The following is a 9,483-nucleotide window of genomic DNA, read 5'->3' on the forward strand; positions in this document are numbered from 1 at the left end:
CAGTCACATGTGCTCTTGCATAAGCTATTCATGCCCTCAATAAAATTTAAATACAGGTGTGGGTCTGTGTATGACTTCAGCTTCAGTCATTAAAAAAAATAACACTGTGCCCAGAAGAAAACTTTTCTCAACTAATCCTGCATTTCAGAGCCAGACAAGTTGGGGGTGCTTTTTAAAAGATAAAACATGCAGGTGGTCTGCCATTTGCTGTGGGTCCATAAAAGGAGTATTACACAGATAGCAAAGGAGAAATGGATGGCTCTGGCAGATGGCATCATGCTCAGGGTTAGCCAAATCCCCTCTCAGGCACTGGAGCCCAGATGGCCAAGCAGAAACACTTTCTGCCACAAACCCTTTGCGTGCCTTTGAGACATCTCTGTGCTGGGAGGGGAATTATGTCAATTCACAACCTTGCTGTGATAAAACAATCTTGGTGTTTGGGAAATATGCTCATTCATAGGCTGCCCTTGGCCCCAAGCTTTCCTTCCCTCATCTGAGCCTGCCTGGCTGGAGTGCTAATCACAGCTCCTGCACACTCTAAAAGGTGGTTACAAATAATTTTGAAAGCTGGGTTTGCAAAATGAGGCAAAAAGACCCTCTTGGCAGGCTTCTGTCCTTGTACCTCTATAATCAGTAAGGTCTTTCTGAGAAGCTGGGAGAGCAGGGACTGGGTGCATGCAGCTGCTAAAGGAACTCAGCAAGGGTGATGACATTGGTGGGAGTGCTTCGCAAAATGCTCAACACTTCCCATTTGTTTTGACATTGCTCTTTATCTTATGTCATTTCAAAAAATCTGCTTTGCTCAAACCCAGTGGAGGTCTGAAGCACATGGTTGTACAAGGGATTCCCACCACGTCTCTCACAAATGACACCACAGGATGTCCAAAGTGTCAAGACCTTGCAACTGACCCCTGCCTGCTCCTTTTCACACTCAGCACAAGTTGCCAAACTCTTGTCTCTGCAAACGTGAAGGCACTTTGGGGAGTCCCAGCTGGGGCCATTGCTCAGGCACAGTGACCTTCCAGCTTTGTGTATCCTCTTGCAGGGCACTGCTGTCATCCATGGCACACACACTGACCAACAGTGAAATAAGGCTTGGCTGGGTCCTAGTGGAGGCTACAGACCCCACTCTTGGCAATGTGCCCTCACACAATCAGTAAATGCCCAGCACATACAGAGGCAGTGCACAGGGCCTGGGTGAGGGGCGGAGGAAGATGAGGAAGAGTCAAAAATGGCAGACAGCAGTGGGGCAGGACAGGGAGGGGAGAAGTATGTCTTGACTCAGAGATAAGGAGCGGAAGTTTTCTGGGGGGTGAAATAGTAATTACCTTTGAGCTACCCTTTTCTTTTGCCTTTTCTGAAACCTGACACTGCCTCTTACCATCCTGTCCTGCTCCAGACTCCTTTACAGATACCTTCAGCACCTTGCACAATCTAGTGCCTTCTCTTTCTCCTTCCTCCCTCCCTACCACTGGCTGCTCCCTCGTCCCTGCTCTGCCCAGCATGTCTGTGCAGTCACTTGAGCTGGGGTACTGCCACCATCATGCACACATCTTCTCTTATGATTCCCTAAATTCCTGTAAAAATCCAGAAGTCCAGCTCAGGGCAATTCTGCCTTTATTGAGAAAGCTCTCAGCTCCAGCACATCCTTCCTCTTCCTCCCTGGAAAACCCTTCCTGACATAAATCATTTTCCCAGTGCACACATTTATGCCAGGAAACCTCTGCCATCCTACTGTACTCTAGGGGCAGTGATGGTGCTCCAAAGGCAGCTTTCCCTGCCTGTCATTCCAGCTGGAGCACAGAGGGGGCAGCCCAGCCCATGGCACCCCAACACTCACACCACCTTCTTTCAAACCAGAGCAGCCTTCTCCATGCAACACCTGGGGCTTTAGTCTGGAGCCCAGAGCAAAAGGGAGCTAGAACAGAGACCTGAGCTCCAGCTCATGATCAGCAACTAAATCATCAGGAAGATCCCTGCATGGGTGAGGTCTGGGCAGGCTGTAAAGCATGGGCTGGCAGGAGCCTGGGTCCTTGCAGGCTGTTTGGATGTGATTTGGCAAGAGGAAATTTTGGCTGTATGGGCAGGCTGAACCATGCCAGGAGTGATCCAGGACAGAGAACAGGGGGTTTTCTACTTGCATAAATGTAGCCTCAGCTTCAGGAAAGTGTTAAGTGTTGTCAACAAACTCTCAGAAACAAGAAACAAGAGTATCTTCAGTAAAGTCCAGTGGATATTGTATGACTTTATTCTTTTTAACTTAATTGTGGGATTGAGTCAAGGTAGTCTGAATGCTCTCCCAAAAACTCAGTGAGTAATGTTCCATACCCAGGTTTTACGTTCAGGATTGCTTTGGGATAAGCACCTTCATTCCCATGGAAGAGAATCCTGCATAGCTGCAGGGCAGTGATTTTCCTCACATCATCTGTCAAACCACTGCTGCTGCTCCTCCCTCTGCCATCTCTGCCTCTGCACCTTTCCCATCCATCACACAACCCCAGATCTGACTGGCAGACTCTGGCAGATTGTGATAGATTCTGAGTGTCAGATATGTCAAGGTTGTGTGTAACTTTAGGGTTCTGATCACTGAAATAGTAGAATGCTGAATGAGAAGTTCATCTTTAGGAAGGTGTGCTTTGAAAGGGCATCTCTTGGGGCGTGAAGTAAAACCCAGCTGGATCCCTGCTGATGTGTTGAGCCCAGTATGGAGGGATTTATTGAATATCAGGAGGCACTCAGGAACCCCAGCAGCTAAACCCAGTGCCTGTGCTTGAAATTGATCCCTGACAAGGAACTGGGATTATATTAAGATTAAATCAACTTTTTTCCCATATCACATGGAGACAAATATTCATTCTCACATAAAATCTGTCTGCCTACAGTGCAGGAAAAAAAATCTAAAATTGGACTACTGGTGGGAAAATCCCTCTTTGCATTATATTTATTCTGCAATAACAAGCATGTCATACCCTCTTTGAGCACAGCTTGCTGTGTCTGAGCAGGGTTGCACATTAAAAAACACCCTTTTATTTCCAGATTCCTCCTCCCTTCCCAGTTGGAACATCATCCTCACCATTCATCTTGGCTTGGTGAAGGATACCAGGAATGACAATGTGGGAAAGGCTGTGCTGGCTGGGAGATCTGTGAGCACGTGGCCCACGCAGCCAGGGCAGGCTCTAGCCAGCCAGAAGCACATCTGGAGATGGCAGCTCACATCCCTCTGTTTCCCAGCTGCTGCCAGGAGCAGTGTCAGCCTGCAGACAGATTCTGGGAGAGTCAGGGAACAAGCCTTGAGCTTGCTTTTGTGCAAGGATGTGTATTTAGAAGAGACACCACATTTTATGTTCAAACTACCTAAGTGAGCAGGGGGAGCACGAACCTCAACAGGGTGTTGAGAAACCATGAGTTGGTGTAAAGGAAAAGTATGAAGTGTCTCTAGCTTGATGAATTAAAACAATATTAAATTTATTTCTATCTTTGGGCCCAAAGGCCCAAAAACTTGCGTGTAACCCTTATGGACTCCTAACCCTGACTGTGATTTCCCAGGGCTCCAGGAGAGGACACAGCTCATGGTCAGTGTAACCTGCAGACACAAAATACCACTGAGTTCACAAAAATACCTCTCAGTTCCTGTGGTGCCCAGCTGCTTCCATGATCCTGCCTCCTGTCGGGGCAGGTCAGCCCATACTGAGCTCCCATTCCCACTGACCACCAGCCCACGTCTCAACACAGCACTGCCACCACAGTTTCTGTGTCCTGCAGCATGGGCTGGCTCCAGCTCCTCTTTACTTGTAAGGGAGAGGGTGTAACTACATTTGAAAAATAAGTAATTAGTTTCTTCCAAGCCATTTCATTGTTCCTGCTCCTGATTCAGTTCCACAGGCTTGTCGCCCCTCAGCAGGCATGGCTGTGTGACAGAAACAAAGTCTCTTTGCTTGCTGTGGGTCCCTGAGCCCTTCTGGGGCCCATCTCCCACTGGACTGTCTCTAATGCTTTTTCCTGCTGTAAGCTTTGAGGTGGTTCCATTTCACCCTGCTTCCTCAGGGAGTTATCCTGCATAAAAATGCTGTAGCTCTTTTCCTGACAGGTCCTTAAGACATGTTATAACTATTTTTCATATAGATGCAAAGAGGTTGGCAGCATTATATTCAGATGGAGCCATTTGTCACCAGAGGTTAGCAAGGCTGAACATAATTTAATAGCATGGCAAAATTCTTGTTCTGTTTTTGCTGGAACACCAAAGCTGTGGGTGAGAACATTTCAGGCCTGAGATCCAGACCTTGTCACTTCTGAGTAATTATGGGCACAGCTCTGGGGCCATTGCTAGAAGGGAAGACTGACATATGGTGCTAGCCTGACAACTCTGGGGGTAGCTGTTATTTTCTGAAAACTTTAGCATTTATTTTATTTTATGCTGATCGGGAGATCTCCAAGCTGAGAGCAGATGGTACTGATTTGCTCAGGGTTATTGCTGGTCTAAACTAAACAGTGCAGCACTCCATTCTCCCAATGAGCTATTAAATTGGATATCATTCATCCATCAGAATTTCACAGGAGTTCAGCTGGGAGTGAAGCCACACTCAGCTGGGCACTATTCACTCACACACAGAGGGCGTTACGGTTCTTCATTCCTAAAAACCCAAACCAGAAGTGAAAACCCCAGATGCCCTGACCTCAGGCTATTACCAAACACTTCTCTTACTGTTTCCAACCTCTTTTCTCAGTAATATTGTTTCCTCTTTCTCCCTCCCTAGCTTGAGGAGACCAGATGTGGTGTTGCAGCAGCTGCTGACCCGCCGGCTAGCAGGACACCCCTTCAAGGCACCTCTGAGCTGCTGCAGCTCTAATGTTGGGGTTGCTGGGAGTGGCTGTGCTTCTCTTTTCTGTATTGAAACATGCCCTGTCACATTATCCTCCAATTCAGCACTCCTGCATCTATTTGAGAGCTGTTTATTTGGTAAAACATAGGCTAAACCTGCTGTGGGCACCATCACAGAGATGCCTCCCTTGGGCAGTCTTTTCCTCCTTATCATGGGAAAGGGAGATTGCACAAGGTACTGTGATAACAGAAATGTTTCCCTGAAGCAACTATTGACAAATCCATTGTCTTTCTCAAAGCCTGTATTAAAACTACTGATTCTGGACACCATGGTCTAGCAGAGCTTGGAGGACCTCAGCAGCTCAGTGTCCCATGTGGCAGGTCTGGGGCAGGCCTGCTCAATTCTTGGGATTGGGGCAAAACAGCACTTTGGAAAGAGAAAGTGTCTCCAGGAACATGGAAAGCAGAAGAAACAGAGCCACGAGGCAATACCCATTTACCTCTGCAAAAGAATTTAACAGATTGTGATACCCAGAGGCTTTGTAAGGCCACTTTGCTTTCCCTTTCAGCTTTGGCTGATTTTGCTCCAGTGCATAAAAACATTCAAACAGTGAAATCTACTAATTCTTAGATGAAGAAAAGCCTAAAGTTAATGTAATGATTGCCATAATAATGCACATCTAATTACAACTCATCAAGGCTGTCTTGCGACAAATGTGACAGAGGCCAGTGATTCCCTTAAAACAGCATAACTGTTTCATAGGTTTGGGTAAATAAAAGCTTAAGAGCAAACACTGATTTATTACTTGGGAAAATATTACAATTTTTCAGGGGAAGTTGTATGATCCAGAATGAATTGGAAGTGTGTTCAATTTGAATTAATTTCTTAGATTAGTAATTCAAGAACAGAGATTTCCAAATCCCACAACCAGGACAACTTCTTGCAGTGGCAGGAGCTGTCAGAGTAAGTTCCCAGTATGAAACTCAAGTCTGTCCCATGGCTATAGGTGTGGCAAGGTGGCTATCAGGGCTCTGCACACCCTGTGCACTGAATCAATGAGTTCCCTGGGTGGTCCAGGAGCATCCCAGCTTGTCATCAGCACAGATGAGATAGCAAAGCTGCTTTGAGACAAGAGATTGCCTTAAAAACAGGTCTGAACTCCTCAACACATCCATGATTAAGTAATCAACACTCAGGACTTCTCCGGGGAGGAATTTTTGACAGTTCAACATATTCCCCCAGGTAGCTCCTGCTGCAGCTCATCTCCTTTGTATCTCTAAATGTGTTGGGGTGCTGAGTCCCCCGACTTCTGGGACTTAGGCTGGGCTTTTTTAGGGGGCTCCCTGTCAGGGGAGACCCTCTTGGAGTGGTTTTGTGTTAGGAAAGAGAGACGCATTGGATTGTTTTGGTCTTTAGGTTTTTGTTTATTACTATTTTATTTAAAGTTTTGTACGCTGTTCACACTAGGCTCAGTGCAGTGGAAAAGCACCTCAAAAATGGCTAACAACTTGTTGTTACAAGGTTTTAAAGCTAAATATCCATTAAGAACTGACACCTAGATTATTTCCCCTTTTAACTTAATAACTGATCCCAAAGAGCCCACAATGCAGATTTTCCCACCCAATTACAAAATGTTACCCAAACTCATGAAGAAGGAGGAAGAAGAAGCATGAAGAAGAAACTCAGGATGACACCTTGTGCCTTCTATTGCCTTCTATCTTGCTTCCTTCCACAACATACAAAAAATCCCAAAACCTAAATTTTTTACCTAAGTGATAGACCTACACTACTCTCTATAATCTACTTCACAGTTTAGTGGATTCTAGTCTATCTTGAAGTTTAGGAAACTTTCTCCATGAATGAGAGTCAAAGTCAGTGCTCCCCTGGGGGTCAGGGCACCCCAGAGCAGACAGAAATATTCCCAGAACCCTGGGCTTCCACATAAATGTTTATGTGATGATTAACATTGTGGGTGCATTGTCCCTGGCATTCTCATGAGATTCTGTTGCTGTAGCAGTTGCAGAAGGGATCAAGTTGTACACAGATATGACATTTGCAAGTAGTCAGTACAAACTGTTCCTGCAGATGCAAAAAAATACTCATGTAGGACAGTGTTTTGTACACAGTTAGGATATTTAAACCAGTTTTGTATGTAGTTGTCACAGACAAAACTGTTCAGAATTGGGTTTTTTTGCTTCATTTATTCCCAGACCACACAAGCTTCTGATACCCAATTTGGATATTAAGAGAAAAAGGAGCACAAACAGCCAGACACTTAATAAGAAACTCCACCCTTCCTCCTTCCCAGCTTCAACTTCTTTATTTTTTCTGCAGTCACAATTGTTCCATCACAGCTCCCTGGCAATGGGATGGGTGGAAGCAGAGCATGTGACATTTCTGCTGCCCCTGCAGCTGTTTCTGCTGTGCTGCCCTTTGTGACACCCTGAGCAGGGGCTTCCACCACCCTGCACACCTTGGCCTGTGCTGCTCTCCCCCTGTCCCTGTTGCTGTCCCTGCTCTGGCACAGCTCACTCATGGATGTGTTTTCTCACCAGATGATTTCCACTCATTTCAGGGCAGGCTGGAATAATTTTTGGCAGGCAGCAAGGCACGGGCTCACCCCAGAGAGGCCAGCACTGCAAACCAGTGACACATGAAGCCTGGTGACACCTGCCCAGTGCAGCAATATGGTGACAAGGACGGATGGTCACCATGGCTTGCAGCCAAGCACTCGTACAGCCACTTCAGTGGGGGGACTCCTGTGGGCACAGGACAGCAAAATTTACTTTGAACAAACATTCTCTCAATGAGTATCTCTGCAACATTGGCCCGTGTGAGGAAAGGTTACTAAAATGCCTCCCTAGCACTCCATGGGAAAGATGCACAGCTCAGCAGCCCAGCACATCCCCAAAATCATGGACAGGAGTCTCACCTGCCTAGAACAAGCAGGCTCACTTCAATTAGAAACTGCAGTACACATCTTAGAGGTAGAGCCAAATATTATCAGAGATAATTTTTTTGTTTATGCTGACAAATGAAGGGGATCTGAAAAGAGGCTGTGTGTCTGTCCATGTCTCAGAGAGCATTGCAAGGAGCAAACCTGCCAGCCTGATGCCTGTGGAGGAGCATTCTCACTTTAGGATGAGTTTCAGGGCTGGTGTTGCCATGTGTGTCTGTGTGTGTGTATAACAGGGAATCTGCCAAATCTGCAGATTGGATGTCAAAGCACTGCCCACAGTCAGACTGATGTAGCTGCCACCCTCCTTAAACAGAAATCTGGGACCGCTGAAGCTCACATAAAGTGTCTCGAGCAACTTCTCTGTGTAGTTACTCTCTGAGCTGGGAAAACAGTCTCCTTGTGTCATGTAAGAGCTGTTGGGGTCTGCTCCAGCTGTGTCCATTTTGGGTAAGGATTAAGAGAGGTTTAAGTGAGTAGGGGCAGCCTGCAAAGCTGGGACATTTGAGGGGATTCCATCCTTCTTCCTTCTGCTGGCTGACTTGAGAGTTCTCTCACCTGATTGTTTTTCACACCAATGCTGTTGTATATGAAGGTACAATGATTGCTATAATTAAATCACTTCATTGATCTAAATAATCTCTTACAGATTTTTTGTATTTATCTAAATTTATAAAGAATGATGTCAACTCTGGTAGCAGTTATAAAGCCCTCAAATACCCTCAGATATTGCTGTCCAGAATAAGTGCACTGTGAACTCTAAACATTTTTTTCAGAATATGCTTTTAAATGAAGAAAACCATGGCAGCTTCTCAGGGAATACTGCTTGCAGTAGCCAGGCACTTAGTTTTAATGCTGATCCCTAATCCTACTTTGAGTAAATCAAAAGTGGAAATAAAACTGTAGTATTACACAATTGCTAAGGCAGTCAGTTCTGCTGTCAGCAGATGTGATGGCCAAAGATCCCCTTAATCACACACAGGATGTCTGAGTGATACATCCTGGACAAAAGAATAAATATCAATGTGAAAGTGAAACATTGGAAACATTACATGTAAAGCTGGAGTGATGTACTGTGCCAGAGGGTTTGAGTCATAGATACATTTCACTGTAATATCAGATGCTGCAGACTGTGAAAATGTCATCATTAGCACAAGTTGTGCCCCCTTATCAGGCAGAAATAAAACACAGAGGTCAGTTAACCTGCCACTTGCTACACTCTTTTTTGCTATTATGGCAATAGTAGCTCCACTGAATTCCTATGTGTAATTTATTTCAGGTACAGATAGGAGAATCATTTTTAAATGTCTGTATTTAAAATATATTTTATACATATAGTATATGGATCCCACTACTCCAGATAGTTACAAACTTCTACAATCACACCCCAAAGATTTCTCAGAGGGACTCACAGATTACTGATGTTTACCCCAGGGTAACTACTGTCACACCATGTGTACCTTTTGTCTGTCAGATACATTAAACTGAGATACACTGTGCCAAGTGAGGAATGTCTGTTTTCTCAAATTCCTTTAAAGATGCTCAACTTTTAACTGTCCCTCTCAGACACCAGATGAAAGCAGCACTCAGATATTTAACAGCTAAGTTTTGCTGCACGACTTGTCCCAAGGCCAGGGTAATGGAGATTCCTTGAGGATGTATGAAGGTGATCTCTGACAACACATTCTTTGCTGGCAGGAGTTTCAG

The sequence above is a fragment of the Melospiza georgiana genome, chromosome 4 (assembly GCF_028018845.1).
Source record: "Melospiza georgiana isolate bMelGeo1 chromosome 4, bMelGeo1.pri, whole genome shotgun sequence".
NCBI lineage: Eukaryota > Metazoa > Chordata > Aves > Passeriformes > Passerellidae > Melospiza > Melospiza georgiana.